Genomic DNA, 25,491 nt, shown 5'->3' with positions numbered 1-25,491 from the left:
ATTGTGTGTGGTAGGCTTAGCGAGAGCACAAAAGTGGCAGCATATTTGAATATAAATAAAATATTTCTCATAAACAATATTTCCAGCTTCTTTTCCCCATGGCTTTTGCTGTCCTTTAGTCAATTTAGTGAGAAATTTATCCTTGGGCAAACTTTTTGCCTTCTCTGTCACAGTGCATCAATTATACTTCACACCATACAGTGACACTGGCTTGCAACATTGTTTTATACTCAATTCTGTTATTATTTATGAAAAAGAATCCTATAAAAGCTATTTTAGAGAAAGAAAGCTTCAACACATTCAACCATGCATTCTCATCTATGGTGAATTTTAATGTGCTATATTAGTCCCTGCTAAAGACAATGTTAGGTTATAGAATTCAAATGTCTTTTCTCTCCACTCTGCACAGATTCAATCACTGTATCTTCAAAGTCCATGGTGTGTGTCAGCTCACGCTCAAGAAGCCAGCAGTGACAGAGAATTGAGATGTGCTGCCTTTTTGTATTCTTTATCATCCTTGCCTGGGAGAAAGAATATTCTTTACTGCAGTCCAGTAGCTGTGAAAACACAATTGAGTATTCAGTAAGCATCTACCTAACGTTATTTATGAAAAAATAACTCAAAGAATGTTTACAAGAGGACAGTGTCCATCTGGAAGACTAAGGGTCAGAAAGCTTGGGTTGTGTGAGTGATTCTGTCACCAACTCTCCTATCCATACCTTCTCTTTCTGTGCTAGGTTCCTGACATCTGAATGAGTAGGGGGGAAAAGAACTATGAAGATATATGTTTTGACAGATCATTATTGCCATCAGTATATGATTTAGATAGGAACACTGGATCATATTTTAACCCTGCAAGCTGACTTTACCATCCATCTCCTATTCTTCCAGTGTTTGTAGGAAAAATTATTTATGTTCTTCTAAAGCACAATCAAATAAGGTACTCATAAAAATACTACCTAAAGAGGCACAGGCCTCTTTACTCTGAGGAAAACACAGATCAATTTATTTATCAGATTATAGATCACAGTTTCCTAAGAATAGCATTTACATGGAAGCTGTTAGCAGAAAAAAAGTATCTATTCCGATTTAGAAATTCCATCTTCTGCAATCTAAAAAGCTCTGGGGATGGTCCTTTCTCTCCAGAGAAGACATGAGCTTGTTTGGGATGTGATCCTAACTGGTCACTAATTTGGTGGCACAGAGGTCCCTAACGTTAATGAATATTAACAAGGAGCCATGAAGATGACAGATGAACTGGGGCATCCTCTATGTAAAGCGACACTTGAACTCGTCAGCCTGGAGAACAAATGGCCCAAAGGGATCTCACCAATGTGTGAAAATACCTGATGGGAGGGAGTAAAGGAGATGTAGTCAGAGCCTTCCTTCTTCATGATGCCCACAGGACAAATGAACTGAAATGCTGGAAATTCCATTCAAATATGAGAAAAAAAATTTTTTTTTTCCTGTGCAGATGATCAAAAGTAGGAACAGGTTAAACAGAGAAGGTTAAGAGTCTCCATCTGTGCAGATATTTAAAATCCACCTGACGTGTTTCCCAGAGCAACATGCTCTCACTGACCCTGCTTTGGGCAGGTATTTGCAGTAGATGATCTCCAGAGGGGAATCTTTGCCCACCTCAACTATTCTATGATTAAGAGGCCAGAGCTTACCATGCATTTTTAAAAACCTCACAGATATTTCTTAGGTCAAAAAAAGAAAAAAAAAAAAAAAGAAAAAAATTGCAGCTCTGATGTTTGATGATCTTTACCCTTATCAAGTTCTCAAATTCATAATGAGAGACAAAGACAGCACATTAATATCCTTTTCTAAGAGATAATACCATCTAATAAAAGAACAGATTTATCAAATACTATTTGGAGATAGCAGCTGTGTTCAGTGAAGACACACAAAATCTGGATAAAGTCAATGAATTTTGCTGATGATACATAAATAGATTTTTTTTTTTCCTTTTAATATTAAGCCAGGAAAAAAATCCACATTAATTCATTCTTTCTTTGTCAGAGAGCTCATGAGCTGTCTTGAGGGAATCACTTAGAGATCTGCTCTGATCTGCAAAGAGACACAGGATGGAAAATTTCTTCTTCATTCCCAAAAGGCAAGAAAGGATGAGTAAGAGAGAGACTGAAAGACAAGGTGTCAAAATCCCACAAAATTTGCTATCACAAGAACAAGAGATAACTGAACAGTCTGAAACCTGACACCCTAATGTGTCAACTTGGATGGGATGTGTTACAGACTCAGCTTGCAGAAAGCTGCGCATTCTGTTATTTTAAAACATTGAAACAGTAGCAGCAAGGCTAATTTGTTACATTTACATAAGGCATCCAAAGAGAGCAGCGGTGCTGGGAAAGTGGTTCCATTACTCTAGACAGAGTATTGGTAAAGCAGCGGCTGTTTGGAGCGCTCACAATGCTCGGTGCAGGACCATCAGGGTTCCCTGGCAAAAGCAGACATAGGATCCCTTTGGGGGCTTGGCCTTGGGCAGCACCTCTTTGTCTCAGATGGAGTCACCATCTGCAAGTAGGACAGTTTGTTTCACTCCAGATTTGCAAAATAATCTAAGGTCCCCGGATAAAGCTGCTGTACCTGCCTAAACTGAGCATCAGTGTGAGGATATTCTGCAATGAAGTATTGAAGTTTGACCCTGACTGTCTCCTTTGTACTCTGCCACAAGTGCCAGGAGAATGAAGAGCTATTTTAACAGGACGGCTGGAGATTTCTTTGATGTAGGCAGTGCTGTGCCACCCACAGTCATTGGGAACATTGCAGGGTGGGTCTAAAAGAAAGGTTCTGGCCAGGTGCAGAGTGAGCTGTGCTGGTAGAGCACAGCAGACTCAGAAAGATCTCTCCCATTCAGCAGACTTTAAAAGAGTTCTTAACTTCCCTATGTATCTTAGGGATCACCTTCACTCGAAGCAAAGTTCTCAGGGAAAGTCAGCATGAAGCCCACCTTTTATCTTTTTTGACCATGCACTTAATACATTAAGGAGAGATTTTTGTCATCCATTCACATGAGCTTCCTGAACAGGTACTGTGCAAGATAAATGATGGACAATACTGATTTTATTGTCAGAAAGCCTAGAGTACTGCAGATGTTTGAAGAGGTCATTTACATCATATGACGACATGTTCAGATGAAGTAACATTTTTGTCTTATTTTATAAAGGTAAAACAGAACAAATCCAGCGTGAATGTTTTGTAACACAATGTACTTGCACCTTAGCCACAAAAAATCCTGCAGATGGCTAGTGGTACAACTTTCAGCCTCCAAAGTTTTTTATCTCTGCTGAACTTTCAGACAGGAGCCCAGCTTTCTTTTTCAGCAAATGAATTCCATAAGTCTGTTGGGTAAAGCAATTCAACCAGAGTGATGTAATATGCAGGATGTTTGCAGGCATAGGTTTAATACGACTACATTGTTCCATATTTATAAATGTGTCACTTTTTACTGGCACAGCTTCACACATTTTTTATGAGAGCTGCTCTTTTCTTGGCAAAGCAACACATTCATTACACCAACATCAAGACTTCAATGAATAGAACCATCTTTGCATGACTCAGAGGTCTTAGAGGTAGGGCAGATCGAAGAGATAAAGCAAGGAAAAACATTCCTGAAATACAGGAAACCAACTGGGAAAGACATGGGTTTAGGAGGGAATGGGGAATGTATATATTCTGTGGTGTATTGTCTTATTTTGGAAAGAGTCAGAATTCTCTTGTGGGTTTGTCTCTGATCCCTTCAAACTATTTTGGTGTGTACTTGTGTGCTTAAAACCATTTCTCCTCCCTTTTATTGTGCTGTCATGTTAATGGATTCATGTGTCACTTTTTATTTTCATTACAATTTCTGTAAGGAAGATGAAAAACTCAAATGCCTTAGTAATTTGTAAACTACCACAATGTACTTTCTTTGCCCTGACCTTGTCATTATTGTATAACTTAATTGGCCAACTATTCCAGTTCTTTTCTTTTTCATAGCCTTCTTATAGTGGAAAATGAAAAGAGACTTGTCACTGACTAGTCAATCAAAAATGCACACCATTCAGAGATGAAAATAACAGCCTCTCAATTAATTTAACAGAATTAACACTAATTATGATAAAAGTCTCCAGAGATAAAGATTGAGATCAGGACTAATGAGCAGACATTTAGCCATTCCTCCAACAAAGCCTGTAATAAAATTAGGAATGGGAACAGTTTAATTCCGCAGTTCCAAAATTTCTACCTCAGACTAGCAAATATTTAAGAGACCTACATTTTTCTCTGTATAAAGAGTCAGAGTACATCTCATTTTGCCTGTTCTGTTGGCTGAAGTGTAGATCTGGCTGTAATTTCAAAAAATGTCTTTCCCATGCTACTTGATGACATTTTCACATTTTGGACCACCTCTCTGATGGGAAGCATAATTTTGTCACTATTATGCTGTTATTTCTTGCAATAGCTTTAGTTTTTCTCACACAATTCCTATCTTCAGATGGAGTAATTTTAAACTTGATAAAGAAAGGGAAGTCTTCTATTTTTTTAACCAGTGCCCATAGGGTTTGCAACAAGATACTCTGTGCTCTATCACAACAGCAACAATAATTTAAAAGAAATAAAATAAGCAGTAGACATGACAGAAACTGGTGCTCCAGAACTGGCCATAGATCAGTGAGGTCTGGGGAGAAGGAAGCCACTGGGGGAGGCTGCTTTATTATTACTGTGGGAAAATCAGACACTAGTCATTTAGTACCTGATTTAAGGTAACATAGGCTTCAAAATAAAAAAAACAAAGCTGTTCAAGACAGAAGCTTTTCTTTTCTTTTCTGTGCTTTACTTTTTAATTTCTGTGAAAACAAGCATTGTTATTACAGAATCAGTGATTCTCACAGAAAGTATAGCCAGCTGTAGTTATGAATATTTGTTGGTCCACTATCCTGGGCAAATATTTAAGATGACATAATTTGGCTCACTGTATAAAGATTGCACCTCTAATTTAAGAGTAACAGTTAAAATTGATTAAACATTGTGTGCATTTAGTTAAATTTTTTCCTAGTCATTTTAATTGGAGACAGCTTTTTCTCCTGCCTTGTAAAAAACTCCATCCAGAGATCCTTCCCAAGATATTCACCTGCACTTCACCTTCCTCTCTCTGCTCTTCACAGGCTACCTCTGGAAAAACCCACAAGCAAGAAAGAGAAAATTGATGCAGTTTTGAAAGAAGTCACCTGATCAGGCTGATTACCTGATGAACACCAGATTAGAGGGCCCAGGGTAGGGAAACACTGATCAGGCAGAAATTACCTTTCTTTCCCTTTCTTTTTTATTCCAGGTCAAAGAGCACTGATTTAAAATGAGAGTGTGGCCTTTGGAAAATAAGCACATAAGCCTTTCTGTCATATACTACAGGAGTTCAGGATTATTATGTTGCACATTATTCTCCTTCTCTCTTGGACAAATCAATTTACTGCTTGACAAATAAGCGCGTAATGCAAAATGCCAACTTACAGATTGGTATCATTAAAGAGAGAGCAGGTTTTATTGGCAGAGGACTCTATTTCACCTGTGTTGAAGATCTCTGGGCAGAAAGCTTTGTTTGTAGGGATATGTGACCTGTTACATCTGGTACACTGGAAACAAAGTACAGATATGGTCAAATAGGACTAAAAGTGTAACTGTTTGGATTGTCATGTCCCCACCACAAACAAAACTGCCTGGTTCTTCACAGACCTGTCAGAATTGGGAATTAATTTGTTGTAATTGATGAAAAAACAAAATCACAAAAAATAACATAGAAAGGGTTTAATATATTGGAATGCAAAAGTCATCAGTGGTTTATATCTAAAAGTTTAAATAATTATCCAATTTTCATTATAGTGCTGAGGCCACATACAAAAATTAAAATCTCATTGATTAAACTTATTAAGGTTGCATTCCAATAATCTAACAATAATTTAATAGGAAGATAGGGGAAAATCTGCCTTTAATCTAGAGGTTCTGTAGCAGTTTTGAAGATTGTAATCAAAGTCTGGGAGGAAGAGGATTAAGTTAAGCTGTCTCAAGTGTTGTCTCTTCTGTTGTATCAGTGTAGTATGGTCCTAATATACAAAATGCAGTCTCCATTTAAATTATTCATGTTTTTTGTTTTTTTTTTATTAGACAATTTAAAAACTTGGTAAAATTTTTATGAAAGCCAGAGCCCTACAATAACTTTGATTCTGCGTTCCAAGGTAACAACCTTTTCCTCAGAATTCCTTTTCTCAACAAAAGAAAATTTTAAAATTTGCATCTTTCAGGAGTGATGAGGCCCTGTAAACAAATCTAAATGTGCATAGCTCTGTTCCAGGTTGAATGTCTGTCACTCAAATCACTGTCATGCCACAAGCTACCCCAATGCAATCAGAAGGGAAACTAGATATATTTAAATGGGTTTACAGGATGATGTCTGCATGAGTGACAGGTGTTTGTGTTCTAGCAACATTATTGCTTCTAATAGCTTTCACTTTTATGTTCAAAGTGTTGCAAATTTACCTCCATATCTAAAAAAAAAAAAAAAAAAGAGAAAATAAAAGAACAGAGAAATATTATGAATTCCTTCCTCCCCTCCCTCCAAATAAAAGCATTTTTTTTCAATAGAAAGTAATTTGGGCAGCCGGTGAACTGTGGAGCTCGCCAATCTATGGGTTCTCAAACACATACAAGCTGAGTCTTCATGGTTCAAGGAAGAACCAACATTATGCCTGGAAGGATTATCAATCACCAGCTGCACAATATCATCTGTTGTAAATTGGGAGCCTGATTAATAACAGGGATTTGAGCATGGCCCTTGAAAATTGTGATCTTTATTGACTAACTGGACTGGTGACTTTCTCTTTTCATGTTGTTTGCACTCCATTTGTGCTGCTTTCTGTTACCGGTAAGTGTACATTACTATTTCTGTTATGATTGTTTTCCACATTATATAAAGTCAATAGTGAAGTGTCAGGTGAAGCAGGTAAATTTTTTATCAATTGTGTATGAGACTTTTTGCCCTGCTTTTGATTTTCCTTCTCATTCATCAGTGGTTGTAGTGCACCTCTCTTTTCTGCTCTTTTCATTGTGGGAATATCTAGAAAACAAGGGAATACCTAACTCCATTGGTTAAAGCAGCCTTTGAACCTGTTCAACTTTCAAGAATTCCATATTTTCCCTTAAGGATAATGTTGATTGAATATAAATCAATTAATATTGATAATAATCAATATTTTGGGGGCAGTTTGCTTTTAAAAAAGAACGATTTCAGAAAGTTTGATTTTCTTCTAGCACACCCACATTAACTATTTTAAATCTGACCCTGATTACACTGAACTTTGTATATTTTTCAAGTGATAAAAGTCAACAGTTGTTGAAGAAAGGGATTTTGATTTTCTATCCCTCAGTCCCCATTACATTTTAGGAGCTCTATGAAAAGGAATAGGTTTAACTTAAACTATTGTGTTATTTTGTTTTTTTTTAACTGAGTAAATTCTGTTTTTAACTTCTTCATCCTATTTCCTTAATCTAATCTGAAGAATGTACCACCAAATTTTCTCTTGACTGGTATGGATGAACCAGATCTTTTGTTCACAGGATTCTCAGCACATTGTCTCAGAATTGGCAGAGCTGACCCTTTTCTCCTGAGGTAACAATTTCAAGCTGTGTGAGTGCCAAAGCAGTCACACACTCTGCAGAACCCCCAGTAATTATTGACAAACTGTAGGTCAGTTCTGTAGGTAACTTTACTCTCCAGATCAGCTACACAATAGACCAATTGTAAAAGCTTAATTTTTTAGTGTGCTTCCTACCTTCCAAAATGGATGTAAGTTGGGACTTTTACTGGATACCATAGTCACTACCACATTTCACATCTTTTTAATTAATAAATATGTCAGCAAAACTTTGCAGTGCCAAAAAACTGCAACCCCAGATCTCGAGAAAAAAAAAAACAAAACAAAAAACCAAACTAAACCTTAACATGATAGGAAATAAACTAACTTTGAGACAGTCAGTACATTTTGGCAACCAGACCTCGTGAAGGACAACCAGCACAAGCCACTTGATAACTTGCAAAACTCATGAACTTGAGATACAGTATGTACCCCAAGAAACAATGCAGATCATGGAGCAGAAGCCAAAATCCCATGCCATTTTTTGCTGGAAGATTAACACTGAGCATCCATTAATGGCTTTTATGAATATTAAATTGATTTAGCATAGGTCACCTTTGTTATGTTCAATTGCCATATATTTTTTTACTTGTAACAGCTGAAAGTCTCAAACCTCATTACAATTTGCAAAGGAGATCTTCCTTTTTTAGTTAGGGAAGTTATTTTATTCCTTAGGTGGTCTAAAATAGAGACTGATGAAAAGTGATGTCCTCACAATTGAGAGTATGACATAATAACCCCATTTTTGCAAGGGTTTTTGCTTTCTGCATGGTCTGTGGTGCTGCAAGGTGGGAGTAGCTGAGGTTTGTCTGCACATGGCACCAGCATCACAATCTGTTCTACCCAACCTATTTGGCTGGACACACACACTTGTCCTGAGGCTCCATTCTGGCATGCCATTTCTGCCTTAGCAGAACACATCCCAAAAGCTGTAAGGTTAGTATTACAAATTAACTTGGATCATAAGTTCTTTTCCTTATCAAAATAGAAAAAAACCCCTACCTAAATCTGTTTGACGTCTCTATTGCCATTCTCCTCTAACTTAACCCCGACAAACTCATCACACCAAAGTTCTAGAAACATGTTTCTGCACTAAAATACTTGTCAGTTTTCAGATGATGGTTTATAGCTGAGTGTTAAACCTCTGCTAAATCCATGGTTAGAAGACAAATATTGATGGCCCACTAATTAGAGTGGAAGGAATTTCACAGGAAGGTCATTGCAAATGTACCCATGGCACAACGTTGCATAATCAAATCCTGTAACTATGAAATACTCTCAGCTTGTGGGGACTCAGCTGTGGGCAGTGTCTCCCAGTATGTCAAGCTTCTCTGTGAAGTAGTGAAAGAAAGAGGATGGAGTTATAAATGCTGAATGTTTCACTAATTTGAGTAATCTACTGGGAGGGCAGAGAGGAACTCCAGGGAAACTCCAGTGACTCGCAAAAGGTACAGCAGAGAAGTTTGCTCTTTCAGAAATTCAGCTCCATTCTCAGCAGACTACAGGGAAGATGTCTGCCTTGAAAGAACAATTTCTTCAGCAGCGAGAAACCATTTCCACTGGTTAAATGGAATGAAATGCAGACCAGGACACTTTAGGAGGAGGAATTTTCTTCAAACTGAAATTGCTAAAGATATATTCTTGAGTGGCTCTTAAGAGGTGAGGCTTAGAGGCACAAATGCTAGGAAGCCTCAATAACGGAGCAGGGACATTTCCAAAAGAATATAATTTTCTGGAAACCATTCTCAGATGTGCAGTATTTTGAGCAATGAGCTAAATTTCATGATGAACCATGTAGCATCAGTGATTTGGGATATGATTAGTGTCCCATTGAAGTCAGCGGGAGATTTCTTCTGCATTCAACTGGCTTTCCATTGCACCCTTGTGGGACGGAAAATTCAGAGTATAATTTGTAGCCTAAGGTGTGCAGTCAGGGGAGAAAAAACACTGCATGCAACAAATCAACCCACAACCAGGCCAGCTGCCACAGACAAAAAAAATAAAATACAGCCAAAGTGACAGCAGGCGGAATATCAGCCATCTCTGGACAGACGAGCAGGTGGGCAACATCCAGGCAGAGCGACTGCCAATGCCTGCCCAAGGAACAGCAGCCAACAGCCCAGACCTCCAGAAGCAGAGCAGCAGAGGTGTGGATACATGAACAAACTGATGCACTTCAGTGCAAGCAGCCACACATTAGCTAGCATGACAAATGAAGGGAGTCAGGGACTGCTCTGGACAGATAAAGGTTGAGGATGAGTGCATCGGCCCTGCTTCGAGCAGTATCCCAGGTAGTGCACTCAAAGCCCATTTTAAGTCCATTAGCAGAGTGTCTGAACAAAGGCACCCCTTCTACCCCTTTCTGAAGTGTTAGTGGTTAGGCTGGCACTGCACAGAATTCTCCATCCCTGCGTTGCCACTTGGAAACTCACTTTTAACTCGAGGCAGCTGTTTATATCCACTGCTCAAAGGAAAACAGAGTCCCTGTTGTGTCCTGGGAAAGGATGTCTGGAGGCTGCAGGGTGCCTCGACTGGACAGGCTGCAGCAGGAGCTTAGCACAGCTTTCTCACTCTCTAGTATATTCAGAGATGTCTCTCCCTTCCTGTCATTCCTTCAGGAAGCCGTGACCTCCCTGCTGAGCTCTCATCTCCTACCAGTCCCACACCACCACCTGATGGCATCGGTACTGGATTTAGAGAGGAATATAAAGCAGAAGGAGCTGTATTTGTTGCACTGAAAGAAATTCACTGCTATGTAGACAGTACCAGCTACATTAAGAAATACCCATTTCACATGGGCCCATTTACATCTGGCCACAGGCTTCACTTACAGTGACAAGCTTAAAGAGCACTGAAGCAACACCCCACCAGAGCTTTACTGGAGCACACGTAGGCAGCTTTCATTTCCATTGTTATTTGTGCCATGTGGGGAGATATCATTGCCCGCATTTCTGTGCAGGTCTAATTTATTTAAGACCTGCAGTAGGAAATAGTCAGTTTGGCAATTCTAATATTCAGCTCCCCACAGTCCATATGATTCCCTTTTTTCTAACTGGCTGGTGTTGCCCTCCTGCTGTATTAGCCTGATACTGCCCTCCTGCTGCTCTGTCCACCTGCTTCGAATTTATTTCCAAAATGCATCACCTACTGTAGGATCTTCTCCCTGAAGGTGAACAAGTTAATAGGTTTGCTCTACTTGATGTACTCATAGATTCCTTCTGCACTGGGATTTGACTACTGATTATGCATTTTTTCATCTTCTATTTCTAAGCTGAAGATAAAAATCCCCTAGGCAGAGGAAGATACCTTAATGCAAGATATTTTAATCCAAACTTTGAAATGGGCACATATGAACATGAGTAATGTGCTATTACCAGTTTTGTTGTAGTTCTTGTTTCTTTTCAAAACAAGAAGCAATGGAAAAATATACAATGTAATATTTTGAAGTAGATCCAAAAGTAGTCCTACATTTAGAACACTTGAAATTATTTCCCCTGCTCTCCTTCTGGAGAAGACCTGTAAACATAAGAGAATGATAACCTCCTTACAAAATATTTAAATCATGCAAGAGAATAATACTCCTACTATAGAATTCCACTCAATGGTTTAAGTAATTTGTAGACAGAATTACATTTTTATTAAACCTTGCACATGAATTTCTACACAATCTTATTGGTTTCAGCCTTGTTAAATTGTATGCCACTCTTCAATATGAGACTGTAAGAGCTCCAACTGTGCAAATATTCTTTCACATATTACAGAAGTAAATTTGTTGCTACTTTCTCTTTTTTCTTCTCACCTAAATTATTATGTAGCATTTTGCAAACACTTATGGATTTGCTGAGAAAACAATTCCTTACTGTGTCAAAATGATCATCTTTCCTTGTAACATATCTGCATGTACACAGATAATGGAGGGAAAGTTTCTTGTTTTCAAATGTAGTTGAATGAGCTCTAACTGGAAAATTAAGAATTTCTGGAGAGAATTTGGCAGAACAGATGTATGCTTTCCTCAAATGAGAAACATACATCTGTTTCCTAGAAATCTAAACAACAACAGCAAAGCAGTCACACAAACAAGTTCTGTGGGTTTTTATTTTTTTTCCTACAGATGGTTCTTATTTTTACACAAAGAAATAAGGAGGGAAAAGACACAGTGGAAGTTTCTAAATGAAGCAATGAAGTGCATTCTTATCAATGAAATTTAAATGGTCTCCAGGATGAAATTTTGTTTCATACAAATCTGCCCAATTGTACCTGAAAACCGTACAAAAGCCTTCCCTATTAAAATGCTGCCTTTCAGCCTCCCTGCTTCCATTTAGTCACAGTCTGATCTCCCTATCAATTCATTTTTTCCATTTCTGTTACCTGTAGATCATTTTGTCTTGCTCCTACAATGTGGATTTAGAGTTTGCAGTCAGGAACTGATATGATCCAGTGCAAACCCTTTTGATTAGATATTCCTGTTCCATGCTCGGAGCTGACAGGAAGGATATGCTTTTTAATGTAATGAGTAGCATTTCCCCCCATCCCCATAATCATGCTTTACAGCCACTAAAGAGTGAATTGACAGAAGAGCTACACAGACTATCAAAAATCTCCCATCCAGAATGGCAATAAATCTTATTGTAATTAAGTATTAGGATTAATTTCCTAATCCTTAAATTTTTCAATCGTCCATTTGAGAGATGCATCTCTAATTAAATTTCACTTTGGTCACTGTAATGAAAACAATATCATCTAGAAGTCCAGCCTCAGTCAGCCTGTGTGGATAGCAGTGATAAGGCTGGATAATTGCCAGGATTAATAACTGGCCTTTTATTGTGTCTGAAAGCAATGTAACAATATATGGACTTTCTGAGTAACTTTAAAACATAGCCACATTGTACAATATTGCTAACCTGATCACTTTTTCCTTTTTTTTTTTTTTTGTTAAAGCATGGGAACAATTGGACTACAAAGGTATGATTGTTCCTGGGTCATATTCTCCTCTAGGGTTTCCAAAAAGCAAGCAATGCTGCTCAGGCAGCTCCAGTAGCTCTGTGACAAAGTAGAACAACTTTCAATAACCGCTGTTATTCCTCTTCATTTACAGTGCAGGCCACAGGGTAACTCTTTAATGTGGTAGCCAGTTCCCTGAACCTCTTGTACATTTGCTGAAACGTGAAGCATGTTCCTAACACTTCGAGTTTCTTGAATGAGTGAGGGATTTCAAAGTTTAAGAAAAAATAACAATCCAGGGACTAATGCTCTACTGAGTAATCTAGCTCTGGAGACAGAGCCTCTGCACAGTAGCATCCTTCCTTTGTGGCTGGGACACCTCACCCTCAATTAGAAAAAGGTACCTTCTAACAGATGTGCTCCCCTTTATGGCTCCATGGTGATGCTGAGAAAGAAGCAGGAGCCAGGCAAGCAGCATGCTGTGTTAGGCCTCCATGGATCTTAATTAATGTGCAGAGCAGCATGTAGGCCTGGAGAGTTTATCCATGTTGTCTGGATACAGCATGAACGCAAGTGAAACCTGAACCTAATCTAATAGGTGTATATAAGTTGCATGAAAAGAGCTGGTAAAAATCCCTATGTAAAACAATCTTTTGTTAAATGGGCAGCTTATGAAAGAGGTTGCAAATATTGCCCAGGTTGCTCAGGAATCCCCTTGCACTGCCATGGGGTCTTTGGGAAATCGAACATCCTGCCCCTGCCTGCAACCCTGCTCCCTACCCCACCTTCTCCTGGGCACCATTCCCACGTAAGATTTGTTTCCACAACTTCTGCAGAAAACATTACTTTCATCCCCACCTTCCTCAGGAAATCATCTCCCTTTTCTCTCTCCTGCATGAGCTTTTCAGTGCATATGCCATAACATATGCTGCATATGTTGCCCAACACAAAAAATGTCATCATAATATATAGTCAAATGTATTTTTCTACCAATCCACCCAGAACTCCTCTGAATGAGTCCATCTTAGGGTCTGGCTTAACCACCCTGAATAAAAGAAACTCAAACAACAAAAAGCCCAACAAAAGCTACCAAAGCAATAGTATTCTGCTTGAACAGACTCAGTTTGCATAATTGTAACAAATTCATTAATCCTCAGGAGTTCTAAAAAACATGATTTGTAGAATAATAAATACAACTAAAAATCACTGTTTGGCATTTGTTGAACTCATTCACCCTTCCACATCATCATTAATCTCCTTCTCATCTCCCTGTGCAACCATTCCCTGCATTAGGAGACCTCATATATTCTTCCCATGGAATTTTAAGGTCAGTCAGAGAAGTTAACACCATTGCCTTTTATTTAACCTTTGAACTGTATTTTTATTCTTATTTCTCTGTTTGAGCACTTGAGTGTACATATTTCCAACATGGATATATACCTAAACTCTGCCAAGATTCAGAAACTCTGCCTCCCACTCAGTATCTCGAGTTTAACTGACTACAAAGATTTACATCTCTTTAGGACATGATTTCTTTGACAGTTTTGATTGGCAACTGAATATTTAAAAATATTGGCCAACATAAAAGCCTCTGGGCCTTTACATATTATACAATTTTAGATGTGGAGAAGCACAGCCTTCCATATGCATTAGCCCTGTGCATTTACTGTAGTCTAAATTGAATTCAAAGAGACTGATTTCTTTGAAGGTGAATGTTTGCTAAATCCTGAAAATACTTGATTTCAGCATTCAAAGACAAAAGCTGAGTACTAGCATTATGACTCTTCAATGGGGCTTTTAATATTTTTTTAATAAAAGCAAAGCTCTTAGATAAAAAACTCTGAAAGACATGTCGTAAGGAATGGTTTAAGACAATGTTTAAAATATTTTTTCCATTTTACAAGTTTTGTATTTTCACAGGGGGGAAAAAAAAGCATATCTGAATTTTAGTAAACCACTCTCTCCTTCATAATAAAAAATCAAAACTGCCAACTTTTTTCTTTATTTCTTTGCAAGTTCTAAGGCATCACTGCTCTTCTGAATGAAAACAGAGATATTGGAAGACTATTGAAGTGTCATTCAGTAATTTGAGAGTGAAGCATTTTAATTGTGGAGTATATTACTGGTTGGCAAGTTTTGTGTGCAAGCCCATACATACAAGTCATAAAGGGAAAGAGGAGTCTTTTCTGTTCTCAAGTAACACAAAATCCAAAGGCTTTACTGAGAGATATTACTTGGAAAACACTGCTTAGTCTGAAATCTCCTGAAAGAATATAGTAATATTGCTCTTCTAGAGCAGTGTATCTCTATCACTTAGAACAATGCAGCAGGTAATGCTCATCATCCTGCCATGGGAAAAAACAGCAAGGGAGTCTTCTGTTGGATAATGGAAAGGGTTGCTCTGTGAGAACACTGAAAGTTTAACTAATTTCTACTGATAGTCTCTGTCCTCACATCACACACTGTTGTTCCACCCCACATCCATCTGCAGTGAAATAGGATTAGAGAAAAGAATTGGAAAAGACATGTGAGAACCAAGGCCCGAAACTGTGGTCTAGTTATGGAAGGTTTTGCCATGCTTATTAATCTTTAAACTCTTATTTTTTTAATATATTTTTTTATATTTTTTTTTATTTTCCCCTTTAAACTCTTCCAAGTCAGTCTAGCTGCACAGCAGCAAGGTAGTATGCTAGCAGAAAAAAACTCATCCAAAATTCTTTTGTAATCCAAACACAAACTCACACATACTGCAGCACACTGCATTTTTGTGGTTTCATTTTTTAAAGCTGGAGCTCAGAAATACAGTATATGACCTGCATTGATTAGAAAAAGTACTGCAGCATCTCAGCTTGTGAGAGGAGCATCTTTTCTCCACTCCTGTAAGAGTGACATGATAGCCTGCTTATGTTTCCTACCTTAGTGATCCAGCTGTGAGATTCATAAAGCAACCATTGAACCTCTTGCCTCTTTCTTTAGGGGTGTCACGATGTGCAGCTTCATTTGTGTTGCCCATATGCCAGCAGTCTTTTCAAAAGCCACTCTTGCTCTTCTGCTGATCATTGCATCAGACAGGAAGGTGATTTCAGGAGAGCTGCTCTGATTCCCACTGCTTTCAGTGAGAGACGAAACATCTCTCTCCTCTCTGAAAGAAGTACTTGGCAGAAGCAACAGACAAGTTCTTAGACTCCTATCTGTGCTTCTTGGAACTGATACTAGTGCAGATCACATTCTCCCAATTAAAAACTGACAGTCTAACATCTTGCTGCAAAGGTATTTGGTAAATAAGGATATTAGATGGGAAAATATTAAACACTGAGTACAGTATCTCAAACAAGTCTATCAGAATTACATAATTTGCCTTAGCTGGTGCAGGATTTTTACTTTGCTCTATGTTCAGCATCATACACAATAAAGGACATGAGTGCTCTTGATATTTTTTTTTTCCATAACCACTATTCAGAGTGAGAGTTGTGCATATGTCCTTGACAAGACTTGAAATTTAGAATAGTTTCACTTGTTACCAATATTTTCTCAAGTTATTTCATGGACACTAATTAATATTCCAGCTACTTAAGCAATCCTGGTCCATCCCACTGCAAGGAAGACTGTCTCCAAGTGACTAGATGAATTGAACACCCTTGTTCTTCCCATTCAGCATCATTACAAAATGACACTGAATGCTGTTCTTAAGTGTTCCTGTATCACTGTGTCTCTCTCAGCCATCAAGCACAGAAGAATCTGCAGTTGTTAAGTCCTTTTGTGCCCAAAGGAAAAGAGGAAGGATTTCAGGATACATTAATACCTCCACAAAGGAAAAGTGTTACATACTTGGACTCAGCCTCAGCCCAAAGGAGGAGCCATTAACAAGCATCTCTCGGTGCTAAGTAGGGGAACAAAGTAAAAGGGACTACGACTGTGACACTTGAGTCAGATGGATCTGTGCACATCCAAGTGCCTCTGTGACGATGACTGTAGCAAAAGTTCACTCCAGACAAGGGCTACATGTTCATATCTGCACGGCCCTTTAGACTGCAATAACACATACCTGGAAGCATCATAAGCAAAAGAGGTAAACACCAGGGGAAAGAAGAAAAGCACGGTCACATGCATCCCGGATATTCTGAGGTTAGTATGAATTTACAGGGCAGCAGAGCAAGTGAGAAGGGAGGCTGTGACCGCCTTGTGTGCCAAAGGCATCTGTGAGAAGGGGCAGGGCAGAGGGCAGTGGTGCCTCACTAACTTGAGTCACCATTATAGGGGGAGTGTGCAGAAAGAGGAAAACCAGTGCCAAAAGGACAAGTAGCATTGTCTCTCCTGTGACTAGCTCAATTAACAGTTCAGAAGCCAAAGCTCTTCATGCTCTACCCTCCTTCTTGGAGGTGTATGAGGCTACAGCCCAGATCAAAGAAGTGAGTGCACTACAGAAGTGAGTTTTGAAATGTGGAGGACCCAGAGAGAATTAATAATAAATAAAATACACCTCAGAGGAAAAACTTTGAGTTTCTCTTCCAAGTTACACGCAGCTGTCAGAAGTCAGTAGGAGTAGTCTGTTTATAGCTGTGAGCAGAAAGCAGCCCTGTGTGCCCAGGCATTATCAGTCCTTTATTCAAGAACACAATATCTGCTTGATAATGCATACACTGTTTTGTTGTTCGTTGTCAGTACACCTCCCAAAACAAGTTGTCCCCCTGTGGTTTTATAATCATGGGAATATTCTTGATGGCTCTGTTAGGCGGGTTTTATTCTGGCTCCAGACATCTTTGGAAAATAACCTATTGAATCGCATCGGAAACCAGGGCAGAGTTGACTTCCTGGTGGACTCCAAACAACCCAAAGGCTCTCCTTGGAAAGCACAGCCTGTGCTCTGCTGTTTGTGCAATGCCACACTGCCCTGCAGCTGGGGTAATCGGCTCCATCTCAGCAACTCCACCCCCACCAAAACGGGAGAGAAAATAATGATCTATTGTTCCAGAGGTTTACGGAATTTTTTTTTTATTATTATTTATTTTAGACACTTCTTTTAAGAGATAGCAGTGGCCTGCTTGCTGAAGTGCTTCCTTATTTCTGTGTTTACCTCCTGTTAGCTACAATGCCAAATCACTGCTGTGACTACCTGGCAAGCAAGTGTAGAAAAAAAATATCTGTTTGGGACAGTTCTTTACTACTCTGAGGCATCTCCTTGATGTTACATACAAAACAAATAAAAGCAAACACAAAACAAAAACAAAGAAACCCCACAAAATCTCTCCTTTTCCTATTATCATATGAGGAAAAAACATTTTCAACTATAAGGCAGTGCCAAATGGTTCAGCAGATTTCAGAGACTTTGAGACACTGACAGACTGCATCTCCTGCTGTTTACCAGAGGGATTTAAGAGGTTCTCTCTCTTAAAATATCCATATTTTTCTCTTCCTGGGGGTCAAAACTTGCCATTTCTACACCACTTTCGGTAGGTTTTGTTAGTGTGCCATGCTCTGCCATGTCAAGAGACTGAAAAGGCCCTTGAGATTCTTCTGTCTGAGGGTAAATGGGTAGGATTGGTTGCATTCCTGCAAACATTACTGCCTGAAACAGTGAAATGCTGGGGGAAAACACTTTGAGTGGATAATTTCACTGCATACAAAACCCTTCAGCATATTCTAATGGCAATGTATCAAACTGGATTACATGAGTCATATTTATATTATATGATGTGACATTGTGACATATGACAGAGTGCCCAAAAAGTCATTATGCCTCAAGAGCTTATAACCTACAAGGAATTTAAAGGCATATTATTCAGCCATGCCCACCCACACCCTGCTATTATCTGCAACAGCAGGGGACTCACTAGATGAATCAGATCCTAGAGATTCTTTCCATGTGCACAGGAAACACTGATTAATTGGAGCAGTGACAAAAAAGTCTCTTTACCAGGTAAACAGAATTCAGCAGTGGGATTTACTTAATGAATAGTATACAGTTAAGTAGATCGATCTGTGGAGGTGAGAGGTGGAGAAAGCAGCTCATATCCAATTGCTTTTTCATCTGCTGGAAGCCTGATATTATTAGCAGTTTCCTGCTTCAGCAGTCATCACAAATGCCAGATTTTGTGTCATGCGGCATTGCAGCGAGAGACCTCCCCAAATTAAGAGAGAGGCAAGGTAGGAATAGAGATCCTTACTCCATCTGGCTTCTCCATAAATATTCCATTTCCTCACACTGGACACCTCCCTCCTCGCAGTCCCTCACTGTTCCCCCAGTCCCACCCCAGTTCCTCTCCCTGTGGCTCTGGCACCCCTGGTTCAACCAGCGAAGGCCCCGGCTGCTGCCCCATCCACCCCATCTGTACACACGGCACTCTGGGGCAGGGCTGCACCACAGAGCAGACACGATTTAAATTGTTTATCTATCTAAACCTCAATTTATGATCTCTACAAATGCCCTTAAAATGAAGGAACCTTTTATTTGTGCCATCTTTGTTTGAGAGACGGGAAGATTGTCAAGGGCACAAAATGCTTCTGGCAGCAGCTAGTCCTGCTGAAAGACAAAGGGACTTGAGCATATAAGTCTTGTTTATGCCTTTGAAAAATCTCTTCCATAATCTCATCAACACTAAAAAAACTACAAAATAAACTCTGAATTCAAATACTGGCATCAAAGGAAAAAGAGTTTATAGGATATGTGATGGCAGAAGATTTGGCTGCAGGGGCAGCCAGCAGCTCTAGCAGACACTGGCCTATTTGACCTCATAATGATGTTTAAAACTAAAAAAAAACCTAAAAAAATCTGACTATAGACTTAAAAAAGAAAAAAAAAAAAAAGATGAAGTAGACCTGAGGGAAGAAGGCTGCCTCAGAGGACACTGGTGGGATTCAGAGAGAAAAATCCACCATTGGTATTTATTCCATGCTTTAAGAAAACAAGGCCACTTCATGTTGTCCCTGGTGGTGATGCAGGAAGATGATCAAGGTGTCAGAGGCAGACCATCGCCTGAGGGCAGGAAAACAAGCAAGAGTCTCCTTGGCAAATTCACTCTAACCTTTAAGGGTTAAGGGAATATCAAATATAGATCTTATTCAAAAAACATCTAAAGGCAGCTGAGGAGAGCAGACATATGACCATTTATGGGGAAAGGGAAATGTCCTCTACTGAATAAATCTAGAGTAGCTTTCCTGATATCTCATTCAAATTAAAGAAAGATAACATATTTATCAAGAAATTGATGTAATTTGGTCTTAAAAACAAATCAATAAAAGACTTGAACACAAAAGAACCTCATCCTTATTTTTTCAGAACTTAAATTTTCATTCTACAAGAGAACAGTGTGTGTGGGTGACTAATAACAATCTAGCCATCTGGACTTCTCTCAGACAAACTCATGTTAATTCAGACTACACAGGCTAAAAAATAAAATATATATTGCCTGCCTCAGAGCATTTGGGAAAGTGTTATGGTCTGCAGAACTGTCATGCACTGTCAGCAAGCAGCAAACTTTAGAGCACCTTTAATGTTACACCACAGTGCTGTTGTAGTTGACAATTAAAATAGTTAATGTGCGAGCCGGCCTTTAAACGTTACACTAATCAAAATAATAGATTGCTTTTGTATGATGACCCCACAGCTGCATCAGCCAGCGCTCACTGGACAAAAAGGAATGTTTTAATAGTGCCCAGTTGTGGCACTTGTAATGGTGTGTTTCTGTGGTGGTAATGAGGAAGGATGGGACTTTTTCCAGGCTCGCTGAGGGCGCGAGCGTGTCGGGGATCTGGGCAGATATTATCTGGGTAAGAGTGACCCCCACAGTGTCATATTCAACCTCATGGCCTTCCAGACCCAGGGGCAGCAGGAGGGATTTGGTCCTTTAGCATTGCCTCATTGCTCCCACAGGCACACAGTGTTTCCAGCCTCTCTTGCTAGAAATATTTCTTGGCTATTTAGAGAAAGAGCCTTCCCCTGTGCCTATGTTTGTGTGGATTTATGGGGCATAAGGAATGATAGGGCTGAACGTCCTGGCCAGTTGTTCAAGGGCAAGTGGGAATTCATGTTTTTCTCCCACTTACCTGTGTTCTCTCCCACTTACATTCAGCAGCACAAATAAATTCAGTTCATTCTCCTTGCCAAGAAATATTAGTATTACCTATGAGTTGGAAACAGGGCAGATTGCATTTCAAGTAATTTTCCCCTTCCCCAATTTTCCCCCTGCCTCCAGCTTTTTATTTTTTTTTAATTATTCAGATTAAAAATGAAATGCAATGGTTACATTATGATAATATCAAACTCATTAACGTTAGTCAGAAAAAATACAGGAGATAGCCTGCCAAAATCTAAACTTCCACTTTTGCATTCATTGACATGGGAATTCATCCCTTTACTCTGGATTAGAATTGAACTCCTGGTGTATTCAAAGAGCTGTACAAGCCACACTGGCTCAGAATATGCTTGTAGAAAAGTAGTATTCAACATAACTGCCTTATTAGAATTTTAGTTCTGTGACCTTATACAGAAAATTCCTTGTTCAAGCTCAAGAGCACCTAAGCAGGAACTTTGTCATGTTTATCAGTGGGTGAGCAGGTGTGCTCCAGCTGACAGAGTCTAGCACTACAGACCATAAACTTGTTAAGAAATATGTTGAAATATCTTATTACCATTTAGTACAACTGCACTACATGTACAAAATCATAGACTGGCTGCTCATTTCCAATCCCCTTTCCAAGACAAATCCCATGGTTCCCCTTGCCTGCCTCTTGCATTTTGTCTGAAAATAGGACTCACCCCCTTATAAATCAGAGCAAAGGACCGTTTTTAGGAAAAAAAAAAACAACAATAACCTTCTAAAGTTATCTTTTTCATACAAGTTTCTATTTCTAGTGTTTAGCATTAATTTTTGCAGAACTTAAAACAACCAGGCAGGATGTGGCTCCCAATTCCAACATTTAATTACAGGGACAAACACTTCCATAAATTATTAAATCTTTACTGGGAACAATTTTTGACCCCATGGACAACAATACTGTCATTTTAGTTATTTCATTATATCGGTCTATATTATTGCCACATATTATTTCCCTTCCAAAATGTTTATATAAAATTTATAATGTGATGAAAAGATCTTCCCCCTAATTTTTGTATGTAAATGTAAAATCTTGTCCATTTCCTCGCAGTATTTGTTCTGTTTAATTGCATTTTAAATGAACATAAAGTAACTACCCCAAAGACATTAGCATGCTTCTGCCAGGACTCTGCAGATTCTGCTGGCACGTGTTGAGAAGCTGCTGCATCTCAGATGTGAGCTGATCTTCACAGATAGCCTGTCCTGAGGGTGGGAGCAGAGCAGTCTTACAGAAAAGCTTTGGAGAGCTTGCCTCCCCTCCTCTTTTCTGATCTGTTTCCAGCATTAGAAAATGTAAAGCCTAGCAATGGTTTGGAGAAAAAGGGGCTTTTTCTGCCATCACCAGTTCCTCCCTCAGCCAAAACAACTTCAAAACATACTGAAGACAGAGTCAGACAGAGTTGGTTTGCTAAAGAAACTGCAGGCTCCAAGAGCCAGTAATATTGAGGGCACTGGCAGCCATTCAGCTGAAATAAATCTCAGAATGAGAGAGAACAGAAGACAGCATAAGTCTGAACTGATTTTCAGAGGTGCTGTGTTTGCAGCAGGGCTACAAGCCCTCATCTCTCAAAGCCACCTGTATTTATTCCCCCAGTGTTTGCCCAGGCTGTCTGTGGGTGAGCAGTGAGTGCCAGCTGTTCTTGGATCTGGCTGCAATGAGGGCAGCAAATCCTACATCCTTTGCTCTTTAATGATCATTAGGAAAATACTTACATTTTCCATTTGTAAAAGCTTTATGTTATGACATAATTTCAGGGAAATAAGTAAATGGTCCTCATTTCGATATTTACAGAACCTTGAAAGATTCCTAGTTTATACACAAATATAAAGGGATTATATACCTCAGGGAAGGCGGACAGTTAAACCAAAAACCACCTTGCCATGAGCAGGTAGGTCATTTGAGGTTGAAGGTGAATTTCTTGGTTAAATAAGATCCCTGAATCTGTCAAAAACCTAAGAAATTCTCTGCAGTTTTGCAGAAGACTAAACATTTGGAGAGCTTTAATAACTGCTGGTAAGAAGAAAGTTCCACACTTTTGAAGTTGGTTTTCTATATGAAATGTATGTAGTGATATTTAAATAAGAGATAAATCTTTTTTAGTAAAAGAGAAGAATAAGAAAAGTACTGAGGAGAATTAGAAAAGTATCAAGGAGATTTTCCAGTGGCTTCTTATCCTGAAAGGGACATTTCTAGTTCTAGTCAAGAAATTAATTTGATCTATAGAACCTTTAAAACTAATTTTAATTCTTCAGAACTTGAAATATATTCAATTATTTAAAATATTAATATATGTTCACTTTTAGCAATATTTGAGATTGTTATCTGTTCCTCTTCTTCAGACTTCCTGGCTTTTTTTTTTTTTTGAACAGTATAAAAGGTTTCAGGCTGGATTTAGCAGGCAGCTTAGAGGTAGAGGGATAAGAAGTATATTCTAGAATGTACAGTCTACAGGAAATAGAGTCTGGGTGGCCAATAAAAAGGCATACTACAATCTTATCTCCTCCAGAGTAATAACCCTTTACAATGTGATTCAGTCCTTCACAGTTAAAAGGGTTAGAAATGTCAAGTATCCTCATTTATGCCAGAGTACCGTCCCCAACATGCAACACTGAGAAAAACCAAACAGCAGAAACTCCAATCACTTAACACGGACTCCTCTAAGTAAAAGTAATGCCAATATTTACCCACTGTATTATCTGGAAAGAAGAGGATCTTAACTCATGCTGCTCAAAGACAAATATTAATAAAGATCAGAATTTCAGGCTCATGGGAAATTTCTGACTTTTCTCCCTGAATCAGGATGAGAAGTTGTTTTCCTTCTTACAGCCTATTTATGTTTAAAATGGAAAACAGAAATTTGGAAATAATGTTTTGGGTTCTTTTTTTTTTTTCCCAAAAAACCAAATATCACATTCCAGCATCAAAATGTTAAGAATCAATTAAGCTAAGCAAAATGGGGTTGTTTCAGTATGAATCTGTGTCATTGTAGTGCTATGTACATCATTAGCACACAAATGGTTTATTATTCCATTTTCCTTTTTCAGGATGACACACCAGAAACCAATATACAAAAAATGGTAACATTAAAATATTGCATTTTAATTTATGTAAGATTGTGTGGTAGTTCAAACTGACAGCTGTGTCAGCTTGATGAAAACCAAATGTTACTGGGTTTTGGTCGTTTTTTTCCCCTCAGTTTTGATCTATTGGACTAATTAGTTTCAAACTATGTATTAATTTTCCTACTAATAAAAAAAAAAATTCTGTAGAATCCCATTTTACTCAGAGAAATGCAGTTCCCCTGAATTACAGAAGAAAACAATTTAAATTAAAAAGATCCCTGGTGACTTCTTTGCATTCACTGCACTTCAGTCCCAATTCTCCTTTCTGCCTCTGACTGTATTTGCCGTGACATGCTAGGACAAAAACTGTGTCGTTCAGTGCCAATTCTGCATGATTTGGAGGCAAAACTGTTAGGTGATACTAGTTTCACACCTACACACTGGATTTACATTTGAGATGCTGCTTTTCCTGGGATCACTCTTACATTTCTTTAAACATTTGATGACATTTTGCATCTCTTTCCTAGAGAAGGTTTCTCAGTTGTCTCCCTGCACAGGGAATACACCAGTGCTTACAGGTGTGTGCAGGCTCTGAAGAGTGAGCCCTGCTGTGTGACCCTCAGGTTGCTTGGAGTATACTCACTTTCATAGCAGATGAGTTTCCAAGAGGGATTTGAGCTTGGCAGCAGCATCACACGAGATTTAGACAACCATATCATAAATCAAGTGTATCTATTTCAACAACCAAACCCATCAAGTCACTCTGATGATGTTTTTTCTTACTGTGTTACAGACATCAATATCACACCCTCAACAGAGCCCAGCTGACGTGTAAAGGTGTCAGATTGCTCAGGTTAAATGGACACGTTTTCATCAGTTTGTTTTCATATTGAAAGCCCCTCTCCTCTGCACAAAGCCAAATTATAAATGATTACCTACAAAAGTAGTGGTAAAGTCAGAGTGGACTGAATGTTAACCACCCTCTGAATCTGAGATCCTCAAAACTTCTGACCTAAATCTCAGCTGATGGGTTGGGAAAGTGTCTGATACTGTTTCCAGAACTGATGGCAGAGTTTCTGATTGCTCAAGAGAGAAGCAAACACAAGGCAGCCAGAGAAAATATTTGCTGAATGAAGGACAGAAATGCTAAGAAAGAAATTGCATTTCCTAGCTCAACCCAAGCCTTGTAAATGCATAAGAAAAAAAAAAAATTAAAGTAGCTCTATCACTTTGTTCTTTTATTTGCTGTCAAGAAGATGCCCCTCTTTTCCCTTTCAGGTCTCTACTTTCTATACTTATGGACATGCCCTTTCTTGTCTTTCAGACTGAACCTCTTGACTCCAGAGCTGCCAGGTCACTGTCTATTTACAAATACTTCCCTCCTGACTTTCCTTTAGACCATTTTATTTCACACACACACTTTTTTATTTTTTTTCCTTGCTGGCACTTATAAAACATGAATATGTTCAAAAGCAAATAAAAAAAGGTGAAAAAGAGGCAGCTAACAGAAAAACTGCAGGTGATAAACCAGATGAGAAGAGGCTGAGCTTTTTGCAGGGTTTGTAAGACTGTAAACTTTGTCTATACAAGGGATCTGATAGAAGATTTATTTATCCCTGACAGATAAAAATTAGTAGAATGGCTAAATATTATCTCACTATAAAACATAACTTTCTATGTCTGAAATGCTTACTGAGAGCTCATTA

This window comes from Poecile atricapillus, chromosome 7 (assembly GCF_030490865.1).
Source record: "Poecile atricapillus isolate bPoeAtr1 chromosome 7, bPoeAtr1.hap1, whole genome shotgun sequence".
NCBI lineage: Eukaryota > Metazoa > Chordata > Aves > Passeriformes > Paridae > Poecile > Poecile atricapillus.
This window is presented reverse-complemented; position numbering follows the sequence as displayed.